Source organism: Pristiophorus japonicus, unplaced genomic scaffold, assembly GCF_044704955.1.
Source record: "Pristiophorus japonicus isolate sPriJap1 unplaced genomic scaffold, sPriJap1.hap1 HAP1_SCAFFOLD_70, whole genome shotgun sequence".
NCBI classification, from domain to species: Eukaryota; Metazoa; Chordata; class Chondrichthyes; family Pristiophoridae; genus Pristiophorus; species Pristiophorus japonicus.
Genome location: NW_027254613.1, coordinates 1,735,555 through 1,741,565, shown reverse-complemented (window position 1 = coordinate 1,741,565; position 6,011 = coordinate 1,735,555). Strand labels below are relative to the sequence as shown.

General features: G+C 43.0%; 1 non-coding gene across 1 annotated transcript; it reads right to left on the bottom strand.

The window, feature by feature from the left end:
- Window positions 1-4,391: 4,391 nt before the first annotated feature.
- Window positions 4,392-4,463, bottom strand: trnah-gug (transfer RNA histidin (anticodon GUG)). The gene has a single exon. It is a non-coding gene; the product is annotated as a tRNA-His (tRNA).
- Window positions 4,464-6,011: the final 1,548 nt, after the last annotated feature.

The following is a 6,011-nucleotide window of genomic DNA, read 5'->3' as shown; positions in this document are numbered from 1 at the left end:
CTGATTTCTCTACCTCCATTGCTGGGGAGAGTCGGCCGACCAATATCTTTTATAACCCCACTGATTCCCACATCTACCTAAATTAAACTTTATCCCACTCGCTTTCTACAAGGACTCTATTCCATTCTCCCTGTTTCTCCATCTCCATCGTATGTGCCCTGACGATGCCAAAGTCAATACCGTGCTACCGATATGTAGGTAAATGATTCTCCAGCAAGAAAAACCCTCAACACGAGTGCACATGACCCTCGACCTTGCCCGGCACATTTCCCGCATTTATGCTCTCATCCCTTCTCCTCCCTTCGCATAACCACGATAGGGTTCCACTTGTGCTTAACATTTACTCCACGAACCGTCACATTCAAAGGATCATCCTCCCCCATTGCTGACACATCCATCGTGGTCCTACCATTAAATACTTCTTACCCTCTCCTCTCTTTTCAGCAGTACAAAGGGACCAGTCTATCCGGCATGACCTGGTACACTATCCAATCACCACCAACAACGCATTCCTTCCCACAGCACCTTCCAGAGCAAGCGCAGGAGAAGCAACACGTGGCCATTTCCTCCTCCCTTCCCACAGTCCAGGCCAGTATAGGTGAAACGACGTACTTGTACTTCTTTCAACATAGTGTACTCTATCGACTGAAATCTCTTCCAAATTGGGGCCACCAGGCACATACTTGGTGAGCACTTTACCGAGCAGCTCATTCAATCCGCAACGAGAACCCCAAGCTTTCGGTCGCCTGTCTCGTCCTCCTATACTGTTCCTATGAAGCTCAACGTAAGATCGAGGAACAGCAGCTCATCTTTCGATTCGGCATTTTACAGCCTTCCGGGCTCAAAGTTGAATTCAACAATTTCAGATTCTAACCACTGCTCCAATTTTCTCGGACAGTAGCTGTTCGTAATGATCTTGCTATTCCCTCTTACCCTTTCTCCAAACGCATATTTGTTTCTTGCAGTATCCCATTATCATGCACTTTTGCTTTTGTCATGAAATCTTTCCTGCTTTCCACCATGTCAAAGGCCTTCCTTTTCGTTCCTTCCTCCCCTCCACCTTGCCCTGCTTAAGTATCTGCTTAAAACCTGTTACACATCCAACTTCTGACAGTTTTGATGAAATATCATCGACGTGAAACATTATCTCTGTTTCTCACTTCACTAATGCTGCTTGTCCTGCTGAATATGTTCAGCAATTTCTGTTGCATTTCCAATTCCCAGCATCCATAGTAAGTTGCTTCAGAAAAAATAACATCAGTGCTATGGATGAGAGGGTTCGTTATCAAGTGGTGATGTCGCCGTCCTGTAAACCGGAAAATGTGGGTTCAGCTCCTGTCCGCGCTTTCATACAAGTGCCCGGAAGATCTCCTGTTGTTCCAAACAGCCCATAATTATCTCAAATGTTAATAGTTCAGCAAGTCCACTGACCCGAGAGTTTGAAGAGCCATTGCATATTTCTGAGTCCGTTAATGTTCCCAATCTTTTGCTAAATGTATTAATCTGAAGTCACGTGCAGAACATTATTATCCGTTTCCCACAGGACTAAACGAATCAAACCGAGGTAGGCAATGAGTATCCGAGAGTGCCAGAACTGAAGGAGACTTTTTGTCCCATCATGACTAAGCCGGCTTTGTGAAAATGCTATCCAATTAGACCCACTCCCTACACTTTCAACACAGCCCTGCAATTGATTCCTATCAAATGTTATCCAATTCACGTTTGATGGCAAGCATTTCAAGAAAATGTGATAATTCGCTACAATGTACATTCCTTGAAGGAATAATAACATAAAACTAAAAATGTTCCAACCGTGGCTATCAAGAGAAATTAAAGACAGTATTAGATTCAAGGAAGAGATTAATAATATTGCCAAAAAGAGTAGTAAGCCTGAACATAAGGGGCTTTTTATAATTTAAAAAGCTGTATGCTTTCAGTCCCGGATCACGCTGTGTCTGTTTAAAAGGGATGTGCTCTCAGTGCCTGGTCATTCTGTGTCTGTTCAAGAGGGATATGTTTTAAGTCCTGGGCCATTTTGTGATGGTTAAAAAGGGATGTGCTGTCAGTCCCTGATCATGCTGTGTCTGTTTAAAAGGGTTGTGCTCTCAGTCCCGGATCATTCTGTGTTTGTCGAAATGGGACGCGCTATCTATCCTGGATCTTTCTTTGCCTGTTTAAAATGGATATTTGCACTGTCTCGGGTTATTCTGTGCCTGTGTAAAAGGGAAGTGCTCTCAGTCCGGGATCATTCTGTGTGTATGTAAAAGGGATGGGCTATCAGTCCAGGATCATTCTGTGTGTGTGTAAAAGGGATATTCTCTCTGTCCCGGATCATTCTGTGCCTTTTTAAATTGGATGTGCTGTCTGTCCTGGATCTTTCTTTGCCTGTTTAAAAGGGATATTTTCTCTGTCCCGGATCATTCTGTGTGTGTGTAAAAGTGATATTCTCTCAGTCCCGGATCATTCTGTGTATGTGTAAAACGGATGTGCTCTCTGTCCCAGATCATTCTGTGTATGTGTAAAAGGGATATTCTCTCAGTTCGGGATCATTCTGTGTTTGTGTAAAAGAGATATTGTCTCAGTGCTGGATCATTCTGTGTGTGTGTAAAAGAGAAATTCTCTCAGTCCTGGATCATTCTGTGTTTGTGTAAAATTGACATGCTATCAATCCGGCATCATTCGATGTTTGTGTCTGTTTCAGTGGAGTGCGATTACAGTTGTGATTACCATATATTTAATGTGATGTAATCGAAAGCGCATTTGGTTTACCTGCGTATGTGCGGACCCACTTTGCAATGCTTCTGTTCAGTAATTCAATATATGTTTATCTTTACGTGAAACATATATTTATCATAATAGTGACCCTGCAAAAGTTCACAATTCTCTTCACACCAATGCATATCATCGAATCATTGCATTTCATAGTATGGAAGGAGGCCATTCCGGCCCATCGTTCCACGTTTGCCGACCAAGAGCTATCGAGCCTCATCCCACTTTCCAGTACTTGTTCCGTACTCTTGTAGCTAACGACACTTTAAGTGCAAATCCAAGTACTTTTTTGCAACGTGGGCAGGGAATCTGCCTCGACCATCCTTTCAGCGGTGTGGTACAGAACCCTCTGGGTGAAAAATTGTCCCCACAAATCACCTCTAAGCCTCCTACCAATTACAATAAATTCATGCTTCCTCTTTGTTGACTGCTCTGCTAAGGGAAATAGGTCCGCCTTAACACCTCTACCTAGTCCACATATAATTGTGTATGCCTGAATATCGTCTCTCCTCAGCATTCTCTGCTCCACAGAAAACTAACACAGCCTATCTAATCATTCCTCATAGCTCAAGTTCTCTGTTCCAGGCAACATTCTCGTAAATCTCCTCTGTATTCTCTCCAATGCAATTACATCTTTCCTGTAACGTGCTGAAACAGTACTGTAGTGGTGGCCTAACTAGTGTTGAATGCAGTTCAAGCATAACCCTCCTGCTGTTGAATACTATGCCTCCACTGTTAAAAGCAAGTATTCCATATGCTTTATCAACCACATTATCTACCTCGCCTGCAACGTTCAGGGACCTGTGGAACTGCACTCAAGGTCCATTTGTTCCACTACACTTCTTAATGTTCTACAATTTATTGTGTATTTTCTTGCCTTATTTTCCCATTAAAGTATCTATTAATAATTTGAGACATGTCATGAGCTCAGTGTAGCAAGCTAGGGAAAAATGGTGAATTTGGATAAGAATTATCAGGTGATTGACAAAAGAACCACATGCATCAAATATTTAACACACTACCCACGAGGATGGGACTGGACACACGTGTGCAGAATACAATGGATTCATAGTCCATCGCGTTATCAAGTCGGTCACCTAGTCTCGCAACACGATCAGCCATTCCGTTTATTTATTTTTGCATCCAAACAGAATTCCCCTGTGACAACGTGCCTTCACCGCTTGTCCTGCCCGTGCACCCAAATCGACAATATTGAAAATCTACAATCAGCTTCTGTAAGCAAAGGGCCTTCCGTTACTTCAAGTGAGCGACTTTCAGAAATGGTCGGTTTTGAGTAGATTCAGAACAGAAAAAAAGATGTTTCGCACGGTGAGTTAAATGACCGTGACAAGACCTCTATAGCATTGAAGCAAATCACCTTCATCATTCAGCCTCGCGCCAGTGCCATCACCAGACAAACTGTTGCGGGGAGAATTGTGAGCAAAGTAAAGGAGTGCTATTGATTGTGGAAGGCAGAAAAAGCTGGGAGAAGAGGTGGGTTTGAAGGAGTAAATATGTGCCCACCGCTAAAAACGTAATATCTGTTTAATTTTGTAAGGATAGATGTTTGGCTGTGTTCTATCAGCAGGTGCTATAGTGAATAAAATAAATAAAGCAAGATGTGCCATGACTCGGATTCGAACCGAGGTTGCTGCGGCCACAACACAGAGTACTAACCACTATACGATCACGGCGCCACACACCAGCTGTCACGGTTTCTTCTGATTGCAGCAAAGTTACACACGGCGCTGGTCAGAAAATATATAGTTTTTTGATGAGGCCAAATTCGACCCCGCCAGAAATTATAGCAACAGTGGTAAGCGACCAAGGCCACGCACTGAATAGGGCCTCAATCCAGAATGGGAACTAGTGCAAGCCCAGTTACGTTTAAAACGATTGCAGCTCTGTTCCATGGCAAGAAACTCTCCCTTTGTGAATCATGAAGATAGAAAGTGCCAGCCCCGCTGTGAGTCAAACCGTCCATCTTTTGTTTACTAGATCGGCGCTTTGACTAGTTAAGCCACAGATTCAAACCACGCCTTTGGTCTATCGCCTACACTCACTCATATCTATCAGCCACCTGTCACTTCCATTTAGAGTTTGAGTCCATTTTATATTTAAGCATCTCTCTTGTCTATTCCGCCAAGTGTGCCAATGCTGCCTGTATCTCTCGCTGCATTTATCTCGATGTCAATCCGTGCGTTGATTCTGAATGGATACCTATGTTTGTCTCTAACGTGAAATAAATAAAGGACGCAGATAATTCCTCCTCTGACACCAGGAAAATGAGGAGCCAACATTTATAGCAAGATATTGTTTATTGTGATCCAGAAAATACAATATTCCAACTTGAACGATTTAGATTCAGTTCTTTGCGAACGAGATTATGACCCCAACGTGTTTCCAATAAGGCATATTTTAAATCGATGTCCGAAGCAGTCCCATTTCACCTCAACGAGATTCATAACAATAGACATAGAAGCAAGCAGTGAAACGATATTTGCAGAAAGAGTTGTGAGACTGCAGAGTGCACTGGCTCAGAGCAGCAGATTTAAAACAAGGTTTAAAAACATGCAGCGTGTGGGATGAAGGGGTGAGAGAGGCAAGAGAGCCACAGGAATGTCGGGGGAGTTCTTCACTGACGACAGCATCATTGCGCTTGGCATGGTTATTTTGCTTTTAAATATGAATAAAATGTAACGTGTATTTGCAGCTCTTTCTGTTTCTGTCCTTTACGTTCATCGGAAAATAGAAACAGGAGGTGGCTATTCAGCCTCTCAAGCTTGCTCCGAAATTTAATTAGATCAGAGCTGGTCTGTGCGATGATTCCATACACCTTGATAACCTTGTCTAACAACAATCTATCAATCACGAGTTTGAAATTGTCATTCGACCCTCAACATCAACCGATTTTTAGGCGAGGAAGTTCCAGGATTTCCCTACCTTCTGTGAGCAAATCGATTCCTTTCATCATCCTTGGACAGGTTAGATCTAATTTTACGTGTAGCTCCCATTGAACTGGACTCTCCCACTACGGAAAATATTTCTCTTTATCTTTCACCTATTTGTTTGCAGCTCTGACCGAATTCCATACCCCACAACATTACCTGTTCCCGTGATGCTGTCCCTCTAATTTGTATTTTGAGATCATGCCACATTCTCTGATGATTCTCTGCGCCCGATCTCTACAATTGTATTAGTTGTCGATCATTGGCAGCAGGCGGCGGAAGTGAGCGGGATAT